Genomic DNA, 21,793 nt, shown 5'->3' with positions numbered 1-21,793 from the left:
GACATATTTGCCCGCAGCCAATCAGGTGCAATGGCTTCAGTAACTATAACATTACGTCGTCAGTGAAAATCAATATTTGTTTTAGGAAATGCTCCCCTTCAGGAAAGATGTAGAAGATCATCATCAATATAACCCTAACAACGATGTAAAGATTTAGATATTACAGGCCTAGAAACAAACAACTCTTTCTGTCAAGTGCAAACCAAGCAAAGTAATATTCATTTCCTTTTTTTTCTTCTTTCTTCGCATTTCCATTGGTAAAGTTAGGTCATGAAGTACCCATGTTGATATATCCTTTGATTCTCTCCAATGAGATTCATAATATGAGACTTGAAACTGCATTACAGGTAAGCCCATGTTTTCTCCCAAGGTGAAAAGGGTTAATCAAATAATCCAAATGAGTTGTGGAGTTCAAGGACACTAGGTCTGAACAGAGTGACAGGGATGTTGTGTGGGAGGCTACATGAGTTACGCACAAAACATGCCATACATGCGCAGTTCTTGTAATATAATTTTGTGCATTTTAACAAAGATAACAATTAACCGCAATTCTTCAACTGATCATTTGAATCACGAGAAACAGATGCACTATTTAAACCCTGACAACAACAAAAAAGTAACAAATAACTATGATATTTTCATGAATATTTATTTCCTTTTTTAATACTAAAAAGAAAATCATAGAAATCAGAAGAAATGGGTATAAATGGCAAATTTTCTTTTCTCTATTCCTATTTGATAGGGACACTTGGCATGTATGCAAAAAATATATTTGCTTGTAAAATTTCTTCCACATTTCTCTCGTACCTGTTATGCCCCCTTTTTTTCTTCAGTCAAACCAATTACAATAATATAATATTCCAGAATTTGTACAAATTTATTTCCTTGTCAATTACTGTAAATGGATTTTGATTGCTTATCAGCAAAGTTTATTTATCTGTTTTTGTGTTATATTGACCAATAGAACTATGATCATTGTTTATATTAGCACGATGAATAAATGTTTGTATAATTTTTAATCCATACTAGGCCTAAGCACAAAAACTGTTTGTTTGCAATGACATCCCCTCTCAGTACAAGGCATATGCAGGTATGCATAATCTACATAAGTGATACATCTCATAATAACTACCATCATTTGAATTCTAATTTGTACATATTCCACATGCACATGAAGCTTCTATTAGATTAATGGCAGGCACATCCGGGCATCTCTTTTACTTGTCCACATTCCATGAAGTTTCCATTACACCATATTGGAAAACGTGTTCTTTCAGAATTTAATAATATCATGCGTCCATCGAGAGAGAGAGTAGGTAGCCAGGATGAAAATCTGGTTAATTTGGGGCTGGCCTTCAATTCATCCCAACTAATTGGATTTGCTCGGGTCTGTAGATCATTATGGGCAGTGAGCTGAGAAAAGGAACCGGTCTACAACACCAAAGAAAATTATGCATCATCGTATGTTAATCACTGCTCACAAGCTAGCGGTAACCAAATTTCCACATATTATGGAGGGGAATGCGCAGCACCTACACTGCAATCTACACAAATTAATTGAATTATTCTCAATATATCAAAAATCTATTTTTCATACTGAAAAAAAGTAAAAGAAAATAGTAAATCTCCGTTCTCCACATACATTGTACATGCATAAAAACAATAGGGAAATTAGCCATTCCATTTTAAAAATGTTCTCTTTATTTTTTTTTATCAAAGGTTCTATATTCTGAATTTTCATTTATAGTAATTGTCTATTTAAAAAAAGTTCACCAGTCCAAAGGTAAAACATGAATGAGTTTAAAGGCTCTTCATGCCTACTCCAATTCATACTATGCATTTTAATACTTTTCCAGCTAATGAAACTAACTTATTCATTTTTGGATGAATGAAACATATTTTTTTTCTAAATACCGAGCCATATTTTCAATACTCTTTAGGGCGTGTTCAATGTCAGTTTCCAAATTCAAACGGCAACATGGATCATGATTGAAAACGTGATTACAAGACACATATGAGAAACAAAGGGTGTGTTCAATGTCCTCTATTCCGTTATAAGTCTTTCAAATCATGATTCGGAGGAAAATTTAAATGTAAAAAAAGATGCGTTTGTAAAAACGTGATCAGCTTAAATTTTACGACCTTGCGTATCGCGAATGCGACATTGAAAACAATCGAGTTTTGAAACCTCTTTAAATTTGCTCTCGCAGTGGATGGCTACACAAACAGGTGCCAGAACTGACCTTTCTTGTGATGGGTCAAACTGCGCAAACGAAAGCGTGAAATTTAAAGACAATCAACATATAAACGGCTTTATATTCTCGACACTGAACAGTGCATGTGTTTGTGTTCAGTGTTTTGCAATTGAGTTTTCAATCATGTATACCAAATCATGTTATACCGAGGTTTTTTTACCTGACTGCTAAGAAAGCACGAATGCCTGTGAGCAAGCAACCAGAGGACCGACGGCTTAAGGTCCTCTCCGAGGGACCTGGTAATGAGGATAAATGCCTTACCAAAGGGCACTAGCGCACCACGTGGGAATCGAACCCGGGTCACCGGAATCCGAAACCCCCGCTCTACCGACTGAGCTATCGCGCCTCATGATTCATGTTGCTCATTAAATTTGAAAATCGACATTGAACACACCCTAAGATGATTAGACCTACAGTATCAATGCAGAGGAATAATTGTATGGGGTCTCAGGGTAATTTCGCCACCGAAATGGTAAAAAAGAGCCCTGGTAAATAAAACACAGCCCTAGAAAATCTCCATTCACTGCAATGGAAGCTTCTCCAATATTGCAGATTTAGCCTGTAGGTTGTGAAAGTGTCCCCCGAAAAAAAAAAAAACATGTAGCATTTTTCTATCAACAAAACTTTGCGATAATGGACTCTATACTTATAAATAAAGAACCTCAGGCTACCGAACCTTCAGAACAACCAAACCTTTGAAAAATATAAGCCTTCAAATGGAAAAAAAAATTCAGAATAATGATCCTTTAGGAAACGGCTTTAAATATATACATGAAGCAGCTATTTCTCAGAAAGAACAGTATCTAGAAGTACCGATCTACACCATCAATATTAAAGGCAGACTGTAATGAAATATGGATCCATACATGGGATGTCAGAGATTCATATCTTTGGATGGGGGTTTCTTTCCACCATTCATTCCACTGGGTTTGATTCAGCTGTCACCCAAGGACTTTGATCCTCATTCAAGCTTCTACAGGAAGGCATGTCAATGGCTTTTCCACATGATCTCTTTCAAAAAAAAAAAAAAAAGACAGACAGCCAGCAGACATACATCTGTACAATGGTATATAGATATGCCTGGTATGCATAATGTTGAGCATGCGAAGAGTGGAAGGCAAATTTGTTTCCCTTTTATCTTTTGAAGAGATCCGTGGGCTACCGATGTCCAAGTCTGGAAACTCTGGACAACACAACCAACAAAATACAGGGGCCTGATGTAGAAAGAGCTGCAATCAAACTAAATCCTAAAAAAAAAATCAAATGCAACTTGATCAATCAACCAATCATATGCATGCATTTTTGAGAATTTCTTTTTTTTTAAGGTATGGTCAATGTCACTCTTTCTACAATGGTCATCCGAGGCTAGTAGCTCCACTTTCACTTTACGTTGGTCTTTCAAGAATATTTAGGCCTACATCTTACAGAAACAAAATTAGAATTGAAAGATAAGTTCCGGGGGGGGGGGGGGGTACTTGAATTATAACATGATACCTGTGCTGGCCAACTCGAAAATAGGGGGCTCTGGAACTAAATCTTGGTCTTAAAATGAGGGTCTCTTGGATCAACGATTGCTAAATATACAATGCTCTGGAACGGACCACATAAAAAACGGGGGTCTCCGGAACTCATTAGATCGTAGGCGTAATCGGTAGCGGCTATGTAAAAAAACATCGGCGCAAGCTAGCTGCGGGTAAGGGGAGCTTCGGCGGGCCAACATATGGGCTCCGCGCTGATCGACCTTGCTACTCTGACCGGCTGAGTAGATCATGATGGGCGTTCTCTGGAGCGAGAAATAAGTTTGAGGGTCTCCGGAACGGGAAAAATGGGAATCTCTGTGGCTGCCTGAATTGGTGATGCTCTGGAACGGAAATTTAGGCTACTGAAATACAGTATTTTGCATTATTTTATGTAGGGACAGTGATTTTCCGTTTCAGAAAATCGTAAATTCCGTTTCAGCATGTCAGAAAACAGAAATTCCGCTTCCCCATAGACTTTGTGTACCGTACATAAAAAAGTGGCAATTCCGTTTGTATATGCCACTGTACCAACAATGCAGTAGAATCCGCTCTAATCGGATCTATGCGGGTACATACAATTTTTTGACAAACACATTTAACATTAATACATCCTCACCTTTCACATTATAAGTATTTTATGGTTGAATGAAATTTTATCGATAATTTTGGGTTTTTTTGGACATCGTTTTGAGCAGTCAATGACTTCGGTCTATCCGCCATTTTGGATTTCAAGACCGGGACATCGTGCTGTTACATCTTCAAACGTAAAGGGCAGCAACACACGACCGTGTTGTTGAAATCAAACCATGTGTGAATGTTTTTGATACGGCCGACCCCGCTGGCCGCGCCGGCAATTAGGGCCAGGGACAATGGGTACGATCGAGTGTGATGGAGTCAAGAGCAGTCACGATGTGTGGATTGTCATGATTGTAGTGAAGTGCGATTGTGTTTCGTGAGGTTTTGTGGCCATTTAATATTCATAATTTGTTGAGATTTTTGAGTAATTTCTGTTGCTGTTCTGTGTATTCTGAGGAAAAATATGTTTTCTGTGATTTCTGTTTCAAATGCCACTTTCCATTTCAAAAGGCAATTTCCGTGCATTCTGTCCATTTTCTGCGATCGCGGAAAATCACTGTCCCTATTTATGGTGTCATATTATTAGTTTCAGGAAAGTTATTCTTCTTTCAATTTTGAAATACGTCATACCAAAATATAACCTGCAGCCAATAAATTTTAACAAGTACATACATGTACAGGTAGATTATTTTTCATGAAAATATGACTAGGAACTACATGTAGGCCTCAGATCATAAGCATGAACCAAACACTGAGCATTAAAAATTGAAAGGCAAAAACCACATGCAGTATTCAATGGGTTAAAGGAATATCATTTAATTTTTGAGGAGGCGGACGAAATTGATCTCATCAATTTTTCCAGACTGGAAGATTCTCTCAAAAAGCAATATAGACAGGGGACCTTTGCCATGCCATTTAGAAAATAGGCTAGAAGTACAGAGATGCGGAGATTGAGGTACATGTAGTTTTTACCCAGGGGAAACATTCAGACAGAATATGTGTTTGCATTGTGACAGCTGTGTCCCATACAGGACTGTACATGTATCTTTTGCAAATAAAAGGGAAAATGAGATGGGGAAAACATGAATCACTATTTTCTTCTTTTTTTTGGAAGGGGGGGGGGGGGGTGGGTGGTAGAGAAGATGCATAATGCAACAAGCCAACAAGGAATTGAATTAGGTTATGGAAGTATTTGGTATTTTGTCCATGCATAATAAACGTCTACAAGATGGAAAAATCTTTTGAATTTCTTTGCTGACAAATGATCAATTTTCCATAACCAAATTTTAATTTTTAACAACTCCCATTTTGTCTGATGTGTAATTGTATGGTATTTCAAGCAAATTACTTCTTAGGAATGTGAAAAAGAAAGAAAAAATTCACAATTGGTCACATGAAACCTCTTTACATTTCTGCATGTAAGCATTACCTATAAAAAAATTCAAGAAATAAAGAAAATATTTTTGATATTTTAGAGCATCAAAACAACATATGGAGGTTTCACTATCAGTTTATATGCTATAAATAATCGAGCGTCAAATTTCAAAGTTAAACCAATACAAATATTATAGTTCTCTTATAACGTGTTAGGATATTCCATCATTTCCATGTCAATTTCCATTCCTGTTTGTCAGGCAGAAAGGTGTTACTCTCGCACTGTACATCTTGTGTAGTGCACACTTGCCTTGAGCTATCGCCCTTATGCCAGCAAGGCAATGATTTTTTTCTTACAATTTCATTTTCATTGTTCATTGAAAAATTAAACTCCACTTTATACGTACAATGTGATAGATTCATGGTTAATTTTGCTGCTTTTTAATCAGAATTAAAACTGAACTTTGAGGTTGAACTGAAAACATTTAATCTGATACCAATGAAGATTTTGCATCACAGAGGACTTGAAAATTATAAGCCTATTCATTAAACTAAAAACATGAGAATATAACATGAATCAGTAGAGAAACTTCTCATCTACATGAGTGAATAATCAATGTTAATAATTTGGCTCAATCCACTCAATTTTCTCAAATGCATTCAGCAATACTACTACACTTTAAATTACGGTATGCGAATGAGAGGCAGGTCATGAGTTTCACACTTTCAAATACACCTGTTGCACGATCGCCATAGCAACTTAAAAGCTGTTCAGATTATGCTATGACTGTTCTTCATGAATTATGAAAGGCAGTGGGTATGATCATTAGAAAATGTATGGATGCGTCAATGTGAAATCTTTTTATAGCGTGGTATTCCTTGTCTCAATATATTAAGCCCATTTCCGGGATGAAGAGGCGTTTATTGAAGAGTGACATTGGCCCATTTTAAGGTTGTAAAGGTTAAATTACACTCTAATGTGTTTATACATTTATCTGTAGCATTGAATGAACTCCAGACGGCTAATGTTTCCCTATCCTTGCACTATTACAATATTATGTTACATGTGCAGAAATACTTGTGAGAGAAAAAAATTCTATATCTTAAATTTGTTATTTGTTTAATATTTATTTCTTCATAGCAATCTCTATAGATTCTAGTTTCCCTTTATTAATATTAAGTTTGTTTCGTGTGACATACAATACTATCATTTTTTTCCATAGGCCTAGATTTTTAGATGCATCTATATTTTGGTCAACACATGCACACCAACCTGGTTTTTTTTTTAAGGCATGTCTATTAAAGAGCTGAGAAACGTATAGGCCCTATAGATTTCCTTTTGTTTTAGATGAGTACACACTTGTAAAGTTAGAAGAGAATATTCAAAATTATAGTTAGTGCTTTACATGTATGTAGCCTGAAGTGTGTTAACAAAAAAAAAACATATTATAAAGCTTTATGTATTATTCTTATCATTAAATGTGGGCATGTGTAATGAAGATGAATTTTAAGTATACATGAAAGAAAAAAAATACATGTATTAGTACAACTTCACTCATTTCTACTAGCCCTTCAGAAAGCAAAATGTAAAAAAAAAATGTTTCACTTGATAAAAGAAAAACAACCAAACTTCAATATTAAGGTTGGAGGGAATATTGCCTACTTCTCTACCAATATCAAGATTAACTGTATATTCTTCAGTGCTGCTCTGTGTATGTGTTTTTTTCATTTACCTGACTAGTGTGTTTTTTAATACAAAGAATATGGAACAAAATGAAAGTTCTGTCATAAAATGATTTGTAAAGAAAACCGGAATATCCGCAGTATGTTGGTTGTCTGTGATTTCATCAAAAAGGTCTTTCTCCCAATTTCAGTCGACCAGAATGTATGTGAGTTGCCTGCTTGCATTTGCATACTAATTTGTGGGCTGGCTTGGTTAAACTGTGAGTCATCCTTTTATCTGTCACATTACACTTCATTTGAATGAATGAATTGATGATGCATGCCTTGATAAAAAGAAAAAAATCCTAATTTTCCTTCCCTGTTAATACAGAATCTCTACTGCCAATCTACATGTATCTGATGACAATCTGGATGGATAACGTAAATGAATTAACCCGTTGAATATTGAGCACAAAATATATATGAGGGGTTGAGTGTATGGAGACTGCATGTTATACATTACATGTATGTCAGCCAGTCTCCAGTGGGTTAAGTATCAGAGCTAACTTTGGGTATCAGGTTAAAACAACAAATTGGGAGTAAGAAAGACCTACATGTATGATTCTATGAAAAATATAATAAAAAAAAGGGGGAAAAATGGTTTAGGTTGGCTTGAGAAAATAAAATGAATAAATAAAACATTCTGTAATAAATGTGTTAAATTTTAATAATACACTCTTTATAGTGTTATAAAAATTCAACAATTACCAATAATTTCACTACTTTTTTTAAATATCCAATAACTGGTCATCAAATTAAAATGTAAAATCACTGTAAACTGTAATATGCACAACAAACTAACATTTGCCTCTTTTTTGTTCTACAATCCTACATGTACATGTATAGAGAAAATCTATTTCAAAGTAATTCACTTTTTTTTCCTTTGGCTCTTCCCTCTTTTTCATTTTGATTTCTCAGACTATAAAATCTTGCTGCATAATCTGCCAAAATGGACACTCTCTGCTACTCCACAATGTTGAAATTTTGCGGGAACTTAATTAGTAAAGGGTTTTCCAAGCCTGTGGGTGAGTCATAGCCTCCCTATTGTAACACAAGCTTTGCACCAGAAACCAATATAACCCATCACTACTCTCATTCAATCAGTGAAGCCTAAACGCACCCAAAGACATTTTTAGGAATTACAATCAAGCTATTAGAAATGTGTGACTATACAATTGAATTTACCTTCAAAACAAATGAAGCCTAATGACTAATGTCCTTTTAATGACCATCATTCACAGGTACATTACCGTCTTTAATGAATTGCTTCTTCACCAAGATTGAATAATTAATAAAGTCAATCAGACATTTTGACTAACATGGGTTGGTATTATTGTGATTATTGTCAGTATTTATTTATTGATTTATTTATTTAAAACGGTTTATTTCAACAAGGGTATTTATAGCGGCTGAAAAGCCGAATTGCATAACCCTTTACAATCATTTACATAAAAATACAATCAACATCAAATAAAAAAAGCTCAATTTACATCATCAACATCAAGATCACTAGTATTGATGACTATGATCACCATATTCATCATCATACAGATTATTATCACTATTATTATTGTTATATTATTATTATTATTATTATTATTATTGTTATTGTTATTATTATTATTTTATTTTTCATTACTTAGTATTGGGCCTATAATTTATCAGTTTTATCATTATAATCAGAGTTATCAATGTTATATTCATCACTGTCTGATTATTGATTCAGCATGTTTATGACTCTAGCCCATAAAAATCACTTGAATGCAACCTAAGCCACCATAGTTCCTGTCTGAAATCGAAAAACAACATTTGTGCAATATGGAAATACTTTTCATTCTTCCAGATTTGCAGATAAAACTGCAGACTTATCTGGCACATAAATCATAAATATTGTCTCCCATATGCCTTGCAGTCAGTTGCAGGTCTCGTGAGTGGAACCACGCTTCGTCTGCCATGCGATAACCATTTCCAGCCAATTTCAGCCCTGATTTACCTGTGTGCAAGCTTCCATTCCTTATGGTTGCCTGCACACCAACATTCTCATACATACATGTAACATTACTGGCTACTGCTAAATGAAGTGCATGACCTCGTAACATAAAGCTTAGAAATTAATTGTGACACTAATTTCTACAATTAATTGTATTGATTAATAGGTATTGTCAATTGTAAGAATCAGCTCTGCAATCAATTGCTTAGCATTATGGTACAGGGCACAAATGTTTTGTCGGAAAATAGGATTTTTTTTATTTAATGGCATAGATAGTAATAGATCAGTGGGGGAAAATAGGACATTCAACTCAACATGAACCCCCAATGATTACATTTTTTGCCCGAATTTATTCAATAAATGGTATTCAATAATTTTTTATTTATACTAGAGACAATCCATGTCCACAATACAATAAGAAAAGGATGGATGCATGATTTATGTGTTTTTATATAAAAAGTCCTACACTCTACTACATGTACCATAGTACATGTAGCTGAAACAATATTAATAGCTGCAATATACCTGTAAAAACAATAGGAATGTTGATCCGAAGCACATCAATTTAATGTGGGATATCAGTACATGATGTGTCATTTGCAGATTTAAACCATGAAAAGGTCTGGGGCCCGTTTCATAAAGAACTTGCAACTGTTGTAACTTTGACATTATGGCAACTACATGTACCATGGTAACAGGGCTCAACAGCCAATCATAATCAAGGTTTCCATGGTAGTTGCCATAATGGCAAAGTTACAACAGTCCTTTATGAAACGGGGGGGGGGGGGGTGCTGATCCCAGGGGGAACAAACAACATCAGGGAAAAAACAATGAGTATTAAAAATATACACAATGGATAGAAACACTTACCTGTATACTTTATGTATACATCAACATTCTGCTCCATTCTTCGATGATGAGCTTATGATCTGGTACATGTAATATCGGCAGGAAATTGCTTTTTTCTCTCTGAAACCACAGTGAAACTATCCTGCATATTAGAAAAGATGAAAATATTCAATGTATTAAAAGCAAAATAGTGATTTTTTTTTTATTGAAGTTGATCTTCTTCTACAATTAAATAATTCAATATACATGTACACCATTCTCCTAATCCTCCACATATTTTTTTCTGCATAATAATGTACAACAAACGGTTGGCTTTCTCTTTAATATACATTGTAGTATAATATGAACATTCCTGAGTATAGAGTACATACATTAGTCGATAACAGTGAGTGTTTTGTCTGAATTGATTACCATGTTCATTCACGTATAAGATATGTTTCCATGGCCACATACATGTATGTTATCGATTGTAAGACCTTGAATGTATGCACATGCATGACCTCACGTTCATTTCTGTAGGCATTTAAGTTGGGCAAATATGCATCTTCCAGGCTATCATGCTTTCATCACTCTGATAGGTACAAGGTACGTCAAAATGGTTCATGAGTGTAAATCATGTTAATATTTCATGAGAGCAACTCATGTCAATAATAAAATTCATACAGAAGTATGATGCAACAGGTTTCCAGATGTATACATAATGTAATCATTTTAATGAAATTCTGAACTTAAATGTTGGGTTGATGTAATTGTAATTTTAATTCCACGATGACGATAATGATGAAACAAAGATGAAACAGCACGGGCAACTTAAGTCAAGAGGGGGGAAATACATATACAGCTTGTGTATTATAAATAGCTTGTATTTGATGAAATATTTGATTCAATTACAAGTAATGGTTTGCATTGTCACTTGACAGCATACAAAATTAAAGAAACAGCAACTCAAGACTGAAATTGATAAATTTACATTTTTCAAGATGATAAAGATCTACATTTAAACCTAAATGCTAAATTATAATAACAGTGTCAACTGACTGGAGTCAAAACTGCTTTTTCAATTTTTTCTTCAGAATAAATCAACCTCTGGCTTTAACTGTCTTTGAAAACTTGTTTTATTCATGAAATGATTCAAACCACATCTGCATTAATTGCTTGTCAGAGATCATTAATACACTTATTGACTTGTCAGAGATCACTATTATGCTTCTGTGAATTAAAGATTACTACTAACTCATTAATTAGATAATTAGAGCTTCTGATACCTGACAAGCCTGCAAAAAAAACTAAGCACTGCTTCTTCCAATTAGTACCATTAAAGAAAATAAAGCAATTTGCCAATTACATTGCCTGCAAGATATCGAGATGAATGCCATTGAGGTAAAATTTACTCATCAAGTGTGAATATGGATATGACATCCATTATTCAGGTACATGTACTATAGGTCTACATGTACATGTATACACATTATTTTAGGGCGCATTAAATCAAATTTAATTTTAGGCTAAAATCTGAAACATGAATCAAAATCATAATACACTACTAAACACAGATACTACATCCTTTTCAGGGTTTTAAATCTGCAGTTTGAAAGATTTTTTTGAATATCGATGAAACAATGATGGATCTCAACCATGGTTAGAACTTAACATCTTTGACAATCGTATTTCTCCGGCTAAAATTGTGTTTATTCAACTGGTGCTGGTGTTTTGTTAACCTTCGAGGATGTCTAACAACTATTATTCAGAGTCTGAAATACACGTGTACTCACTTTAATACTACCTATACCAATTGTGCTTTGATCTTAATAAAGTTGTATTAAAAAATAGTTCACATAAACACACAACATAAAAATATATTCAAACATACTTCAACATGTTATCTCTACTTCTCAAGAGTACAGGTAGTCTACATAACGTACCGGTATACTTGTACAATAGGCCTATATGAATACCAAAATCTCTTTAATGTGTAACATACCAGAGTACAGTGACCTCACAGTAAGTCAAGTATCCCATGTGATAAACAATTCTTGTAACAACTAACCTTCAGATTGTGCATCCATGAAGGACCCATATACATGTACACAAGAACCAATTTAAAATCATTCAACAAAGCTCAATACTATCCTGTCATTCCTCTGCTCCCCACTAATGAAACAGAATCTCAAATCCCCCATCCAATTTCTCTCTCATCTACAACCAATGCGCCCGCTCACGTGAATGCCCCCAACAATAAACATGCATCGTGATCCCTGCCCCTTACTTTCACCGGCTTCAAACCAATGAGCTCATGGGATAGCTTGATCTTTCCATCCATTTCTCCATTAAACAATGTCCTCTCTTTCTTCACACGTTTATTGGATGCCCTAAATTTAAGCTTCATGCACTGTTTAACGTGAACCTAGATTGTAGCTCTTCACAAGAGATCAAAATCAAACTAAATGAACCACATGGTTACTTAATCTTTGAAAAAAAAACAAGCGGGTTTCAAATGTAAAAAAAGAAGCAATAAGTCAAATGCCCCATCCATACAATTATAAACAACCTGTAGCTTGGCCAAGATAACTTGACCTTGCATAGAAAGGTCAAAAGGTCAAATATGCTGAAGCTTGGAATGGAATTCTGAGGTCAAGAATTTATTAAACCTGGAATAAGTCTAATATTGCTTTTATTTCCTGACGGCAGATATATTCCATATGCAATTGATGGCTTATTACAAGAGCATGACCTGGGGCCTGTAACACAAAGCTTAGCAATGATCGTAGAACATTTTTCTACAATTGATTCCATTGACTACAATGTACGATCAATCGTAAAAATCAAGCGTACGATTTAATATTCGGTACGATTTAATATTCGATTGTGTTAAGCCTTAGGGACCCTGAAGGTGGTTACATGAGGGAAGTTTAACTTGTGCTCTATAATACCTGTTCCCTTGAATTTATATCAACCCCCCCAAAAAAACCCCCTGCTTTCTGAACATTTTGTACCTCTAATGAATTGTGTCTACAAGTATAGTCTACAATGTACATATATGCATTCATCAGTGTTTCTCTCTCAAAGTGATTACAAATATCATTTAAACACTACAATTTTCCTGGGATCTCTCTGATTGCTCTAGTGATTATTATCTAAAATCCTTATTCTTCACTGCGCTTGGAATTCATTGTTTGGTGAAATAAATACATGTATATATACTTTCTTAATTTTTTAGTTCTCCCTCACAGTGTGTGCTATAGGAAATGAATTTAGTAAACTCACAAGAATCTCATGATGAAGAGCACTTTAGTGGTGCATGTATTACATAAACACACAAAATGTCAGCCCAAGTTGAGCCATGAACTTCAATGGTTCAACACTTCAACTGGTTAAGATTTCATATCTAAACCAGGCAGGTAATAACGAATCACAGAAGCGTGAGGTAATATCACTTATCTTGATTAGCTCTTAACCTGTATTGTACAATCTTGAGAAGACATCTTGTACAAATGGTGATAAGAAAATAAATATAGGACGAGCAGTCACAAGTTCAAAGTGGAACGGTGACTTTCATGCACTTCCTATTCCAACATCACAAGTTTGTCGACTCCAGAGAGGAAGAATGAATGTTTCTTTAAAGGGGAAGTTTACCCTGTCTATATTTGTTGATTTCAAATAAAGGCAGAAAAAATAGAGAAAAAATTGGTAAAGGTTTGATGAGAATCCATCAGAGAATAAGAAAGTTACAGATTTTTAAATGTGTGATGTCATATGCGAGCAGCTCCCCCAAATATATTATCATGAATATAATATAGTCAGGGTGAACTTCTCCTTTGCCATGTTACGGAGAGGGAAAGTAAAAAGGTGAGACATGGTACAAAAAAGGTATTAATTCAAAGAATTCCCTGAGAAATCCGGAGCTTTTAAAATCAAGCCTAATTTTGCACAACCCTTGTATTTTCCTCGGTTTCACATGAGGCCTATCAGCACCAGCCCGAGTTTTCAAAAATAATAGTGCTGTTTCTGATCCGGCAAATTATCCCAATCTGAACAATCTCAAGATTATTTGTAATTGAGACGTAATCATCGCAATAGTTCGCTGGATTAATCTCGAGCTTGCAATCCTATTAAAGTCAACTTGGGATTATTTGCAAAATAGTGCCCTATTTATGAATTATCCCGCTAATTCCCAGGTGCAGACGCACCCGAGATTTGACTCGTTATTATTTATTCACAGCATCAGACCATAATGCATTCATGCCCCGCTCGAGCACAAATTGCTCTTCTTGCGCTGGTGGAGATGGGGTTTCTTGAATCTCGAGATTAATCGTGAAGAGGGCTGATCGGGCTAAAATCTCGAGATTGAGCAAACTCAGGCTGGTGCAGCACCGCCTATTTTGTGTAAATACATTTAATGCACATTAAACTGAGAGTCTTAGGGGCGTCAGGGGCTCCCTGCATAGCCTTAAACTCTCTGTCTAAAACAATATTCATTCATAATCAAAGTTGAGCTTTATAAATGAGAGACATGATGAATTCCATGTTAAACCATGGGTGGTAGGACTATTCAACAAAAGCCACACCTGTCCAATGCAATTGGTTATTTCCTTCGCTTTTCTTGACATACATGATGTAGTTGGCATGCCCAAAATGGATGATCATAATTTTACATAATGAAGTAAGTACTTACATTAAAACATAATTTCTCTGACAACACTGTTAATTTCTATTGAGTATTCCAAGAAAGATAATACCTGTATTTCAGACATTAGAATAGGCCTACAAACAAAATTTTAAACAATCACGGTGGTTATATCAGTCAGTACTAATTTGTATAATTCAGATTTTGCTTTGAGCCATTGCACTTCTCATAACATTTGTAGCTCTATTCATATTTGTGCATACACAGACCTTTGATTTCTAGAAGGGGATATATCAAAAAGATAAACTTCCTCCTGAAAGGCCTAAACATGGGGAAATCCCTAAAATTCCTGTTTTCAATTCAAACCAAATTTTCAGAGCCTACAATTTTATATAAACAGTGTGATTACCCGGGGGGGGGGGGGGGGGGGGGCACTCGACCAAAAAAAGTAGTAGGTATGTGCCGCGGGCAAGGCCAAAAACGGGGGCCTTGGAGCGGGCTTATTGTAAAAAGGAGGGTCCTCGGAACGGGCTTCAGAGCTACAAATGTTTGTGAAAACGGGGGTCCTTGGAACGGGTCGCCTGCATGTGAGTGCGTATGCATCCCTATGGAACGGGCATCCGGGTGCGCTAGCGCAGAGACGATAGTCGGACAGCGCTCTGCGACCACTTTTCACCAAAATTGCGGCTCATTGTAGGAGATAAATGCGACTGGAACGGCGTAACGGAAAATATGCGAAGCTTTGGAGCGGATTTCTTTCTTCTTTTTTCACGATAAGAAGAAAATCTTATGCTTTGGAGCGGCTTTCTTTGTTCTTTTTCTCAATAAGACAAAAATGCTGTGCCTTGGAACGGAAATTTGAGTGTAATAATTGGGTCCCCTCCGCGGCACATACCCACTATGCATTATATACTGAGTGCCCCCCCCCCCCCCCCCCGGGTGATTACAATGAATATCTAGGCCCCTAATCATTCACTTCTCTTCAATCGAACAGTAACATGTACACGCACAATTGCACATATGTTTGCCATGAAGAATGTAGATTTAAAGAAATTTACTTCCCATCCCCCCCAAAAAAAAATACACACAGCATCATGACTCTCCACAGGTTTTGTTGTTTTTTCTCCTCCCTCTTTTTTTCTTTTTTAATTTTGTTGTTGTTGCCATTTTGAAGTTACAGTACCTACATGTAAAAGAAGAAAGTACATGTAATTTAATGAGTTCTTGTCTTTCGGTCACTGTCCCACTGACCTATTAGATGGATCATACACCTGCACAGGTGAGCTTCCAAGGGGGCAGCAATTATCATAATTACAATTCAACAGATATATCTACAGCATCAGCAGCACTAAACAGATTTAAACTACCATCACAACCTAGCCACTTTACCATGTAATGTGGAGTGGACCATTTTATTTTAAAAGTGTAATGACATACAATACAGGTTAGGGGTTGTTTTATTTTTTTCTCTCCCTCCAGGCTTGGTAAATGTCAACTACATGTATGTAATGAAGGCAGAAAATTATACAGGAGTCAGGTTAACGCTGATGACAGGATATCATGGGAATGAATGCCCAGACTCCATTACTGCCAATTTGCTTCTTGTTTGAAGTAGCCCAGTGCCGACAATTTTACAGTGGGTGCAGGTGATATGTACACATAGTGCATGTCCCAAATACCGGCTACAAGTACTTGTGTGTATTAGAAATAATACTGAATATTGAAAAATAACAGAAACACAACCAATGTCAATGACTCACAACATTCACTTTAAGTTTTTCTCAATCTCCTCATTATACATTACATGTATGCATCAAGTAAACCATAATTCAAGGCCATCCCACAATTTCATCCTAAATTTTACCATAACTGAGTATTATAATTATCAAAATATTAAAACTTTGGTTGTTATAAATAGCAAGCAAAAGTCAATGAAAGTCAGAAAAAAATGAAAGGATACAATTTTCTTTGAAAATCACTCAGAAAGAATAAAAATACAAGAATAAAATTCACATCAATGCTACTTTATGTAAACGTAGTGTAGGTTTCTTTCTCATCTATATCAGGGAGTTAAGAGTAGATATCATACTGTTTTTTTATTAAGACCATCCTTTTTTATATTAACCCTTTTCTGTCAATCTCCTATGTTTTTCTTCCAGGCGCTATTTTAAATCTTGGAGTTACATGTGTATGCTCTTGAAGGCAAGGTGTGCTTTACATTGCATAATAAATGACACTGTGATACTGCAAAATGTCAGTCCATCGTGATAATGATGTTGACATTGTAAGGCGAGTAGTGTGCGTATCTAGTTCACCTGCCCTGCAGGGGATCCATGTCATTTCAAATACAGAATAACACCCATTGAAAAAAACACACAAAAGAACATAATACTCCATACAAAATTGCCAAAATATTACATTAGAAGACATACATGTATAATAGAGGGATACTTTATTGCAAACCCTGATAACCAACTTGATGTATCAAAATATCTCATACAATACAACATTATCAGGGAGTTATATGGACAATCTTAAATGAGCAACCTAATTCCTTTATCAACATAATAGGGATCCTGTGCCTGTTTCGTCTCTTGCTTTCAATTTCATCATGGAATGTGAGTAAAATATGTCTTGTATTTCACCCCATTCTTAGATTCTAACGTTTAATTCTTACATTCATGACATTGTTGTACATGTATGTATCCATGGTAATGGACAAATGGACCTACCAGAACATAAAGATATTTTCACAGAGCAATACCGTATTAAAAGATTGAACAAAATGTACATAAAAACACTGACAATCATCACCATGGCAAAATTCCAGTTTGTACAGTATATTTTTTAGTTTAATCCAAAGATTTGGGTATCAAGGCTATAAATTGAATTGTTGGTACTATTAACATAAAATAAGGTGATCGTTTTTTATCATGTGGAATTGCCTACAGTAAAATTACTTTTTTGCAGTATTCAAATAAATCCATCCCACTATTCATTTTGAATTTCAAACAGTCACTCCTATTAAAGGACTGAATTTTCATATATTTTATTTTTCACATCTTATCTAAAATGGGAATCTTCATTTCACATAGACCCCTCACATTTTCCACTCTTCTTTCTTTGAACATATCCACTTCCTTTATTTTTTTGTCTTCAAAGCTTTCATCTAGAAAAAATTGAATGCCCATTGCGGTAACAATCTCATGCACTCTAGCACTTACATGTACTTACATGTATCTGATAAATTTTAATAGCGATTGGATATTCGAAAGATAGAGACAAAAAATACAATATATATATCCTGAAAGTTTCAGCCTATTCCATGCCTAAGAATACATTTTATATAGAAATAAAAACAAAAACACAAATATTTTACTTTGATAGGGCACCAAATCAAATCAGAATTTCATATAAAATTGCAAAATTTATCCTAAATATAAAGGCATTTTCATTTCATATCCGCCACATCATAACTCTTTTAGGGCATATTCACAGTAGCTACATGAAGTTATGAATTGGAATAATGAAAGGTGCATCTATTTTTTTTTTTTTTGGGGGGGGGGATTTACCAAACTTAAGACAGGATATAAAAGCACTAAAAATCATTGCTTTTGTATTTCTCCTTTGGTTTGTTCATTTTTTTTTTGGGGGGGGGTGTATTTTATTATAATCATTATCTTTATTATTATTACTTTTATTATTATTATCATTGTTAAAGGCTATACTGTTACAGTAAAATATTATTATGTTACATCATAATCAGTTTGATTCACACCATCATCTTCTGTATTTTCAACATTTGCACTTTGCATTACCCTGGTACAGTAGTATGAGATCAAAACAACAACAAAAGTTTATTATGAATACTCTGCATCTTCATCATACACAATACTTCACAATCCTTGCACAAACAGTGATACAGGGCAGCCATAGCACATACAGTGTATATGTGCTTACTCATTAAAAAAAAAAAAACATTCCATGAAAATAATTCCTTCAAACAATTAATGACAATTATTGCTAGCAACATAACCAAGACCCAATACGAGAAGACTGGACACTTGTTTAGTGTATACAGATTTGCCAAAGTATCCAGTCTTCGGCTTGTAGTGTCTCTGATTGTGATCGCATGTCCCAAACTAAAATTTTATTTATTTATTTATTTGTTTATTTCATTTCCAGGCAAGAAAGCATGACAGCAATAGAAACATTACAAAAGAAATGTAAAATTGAGCACCAGCCAATGCCTGGGGATCACCTAAAAGAATTGAAAATTCTGTTGAGAGGTTCTCCACATTGGCTGGTGCCTACATGGAATAATACAAAATACAAGATACATGTAACTTCATCTATAAACACTACAATTGCAACCAAGTTACAAGAAGCCATTCAAGTAAACCTGTCTCAGCTTTTTAAGAAAATAATTTTTGTTTATAGCTATGTCTTTTTAAATCTCTGAATCAAGCAGATATTTTCCAAAAAATTATATTGGCTCTATTTTAGATCTAGACCAAAATTTTCTATTAAACTCATATGGAAGTTCATAAATACAAAGGGTTATCATAATTGATCATAATAATAGCACCAAGTATTAGAATAAACACATAAAAGTGTAATGCAACTGACCTTGAAACCGCCCCAATAATTCAGAAATTCTGATAGCTCATTTCACGTTTCGCCACATTCTTTTCTCATTTTATAAATGTTGGGTTCGAATGGGTCAAAATTTATTGATCATTTTCGAAACTTGAATTGTTGAAGTTTCGTTGTATGGTTGTAAAAACATGTGCAGGGCACGCCCAAGGCATAATGAAGCATGTACATGTAGCTACAGGCTTGCATTATGAATTCCATGGATTTTCGCTAGCGCACGAAGATGTTTACACACGAGTACCTCGAGCGATGTTCGTGCAGACTCCACTCCACTTCACTACCGCTACACTACGCTCCACCTACCCGAACATCGAGACGGTGAACCAGTTTGGATATACCGAGTCACAAAGGTGGGATGGAAATCATGTTTATCGTAAAAATTAAAGAAAAAAAATATCGTTTTGACCTGCGACCGATCGTGATCGCATGCAATGTTTTGAAATCAGCGGTGAATAATACGTGTGAGGAAAAAGATACTGGCCCAAAATCACCAATTTTGAGGATAACCGGAGGATAGAAACGGAGTGAAATACGGTTGTAGATTAAGATATTTTAAAGTTATTCATCTTTTCTCGTTATATTTTTTTTCTTTAAATTTTACGATAAACATGATTTCCATCCCACCTTTGTGACTCGGTATATCCGAACTGGTTCACCGTCTCGATGTTCAGGTAGGTGGAGCGTAGTGTAGCGGTAGTGAAGTGGAGTGGAGCCTGCACGAACATCGCTCGAGGTAACACACAAGATGAGTACACTACGTGTGTGCGCATGTCCATGCGACATACAGTGGAGCGAGGTACCATTTCGTCTATGTAGTTTTCGGCACATACATGATCTATTTTGCTACTTATTCAGAAGTTATATGGAATTTCTGTGAAAATTGCTTTATGATATTAATCGACCGATGCAAGTATTTTACGATTCATGATATTTATCGGCCAATGCAAGTATTTTTTACATACATAGACTGAAGAGCTTGGAGGGCTGTACGTATAGACAACGTATTAGCAGTTATGTTAGATCTAACATTCGGCTGAAACCTGATTTTCGGATCATTTTTTTGTGCATAAAATGTCACATTATGAAAAAATTATTACATCAAATTTACGAAAAATATACAAAATTAAAAAATATTGTACCTTAGACCGCAGTTACCGCCAATGCCTTTCAAATGATGATCAAAACATAGTCATCTTCGATCCTTTCGTTGGTCAACGTAAGTTGCCATCTTGGATGACGTCACCATCCTTACAGACGTATTTACCAGTCGCTACATATCGCGATTTGTGCCGCTGCTTTGCGCTTGTTGATATGCGTGCGCTCGGAACTTGTCGCTCGCATTGATTGGCCAGGATATCGAAAATTTAATCGGAAAGCCTTGACAAAAGCACAACTCGTTGAACGTATATAGGGCAGCAACACACGGCTGCCATTTTTTCCTCTCCGGCAGAAATTTAAAAAAATAAGGAATAAATCATAAATGTTTATATTATCAAAAGAAAGATTAGAGTCTAACGAAAAAAGTGGGTCTTCGTTCAAGATAATATAAATTTATAATGTCATTTAGAATTTAAAAAAATATATATATAGACAAACCCGGTCCCCCGAATTGGAAGAAATGATTACACATGCAGGCTCACACTAGCACACTACCGTCGGTGAATGGGGATGATAGTAAAACTAGTAAAATGCCAGAAATGACGGTTATTCCTGTCTATACACACGTGTGCTATCTAGGTATCGATAACAAAGACATCAAGACGGCGACGAAAACAGACTGGGTAAGTCAACGCTCGTGCTCTTAATTATTTTTCATATTTACTAGGCCCTACTATTTATTGAATAAAATATACAAACATATTAAATTTGGGGGGTTAATATTGTTTTGGCCCATGTACTTTAGTTTGGGCTACCTCAAATCCTAACTAAGCAAAACGTGTGATTTAGGTCTAGTTTCACCGTGGGAAAACCTACGGTGTGTATAGACCAATGGCTAACCGAACCAGGCTTCATGACATGGAGAGTAAGCCTACCTACACCACTCCTAGTACCAATGAGGTCCAAACATTAACATGTATGGACCTCATAGGCGACATTACCCAAATTATGGGTTGGACAATGCTGTTCTGATTTCCAACCCAAGACTTTGGTAAATGTACACCTTAATACAAGTTAGAGTTATCCGATATACCTTTCATTCGGACGGCAAACCTTTATTTAGTTGTAA

The sequence above is a fragment of the Lytechinus pictus genome, chromosome 7, assembly GCF_037042905.1.
Source record: "Lytechinus pictus isolate F3 Inbred chromosome 7, Lp3.0, whole genome shotgun sequence".
NCBI lineage: Eukaryota > Metazoa > Echinodermata > Echinoidea > Temnopleuroida > Toxopneustidae > Lytechinus > Lytechinus pictus.
This window is presented reverse-complemented; position numbering follows the sequence as displayed.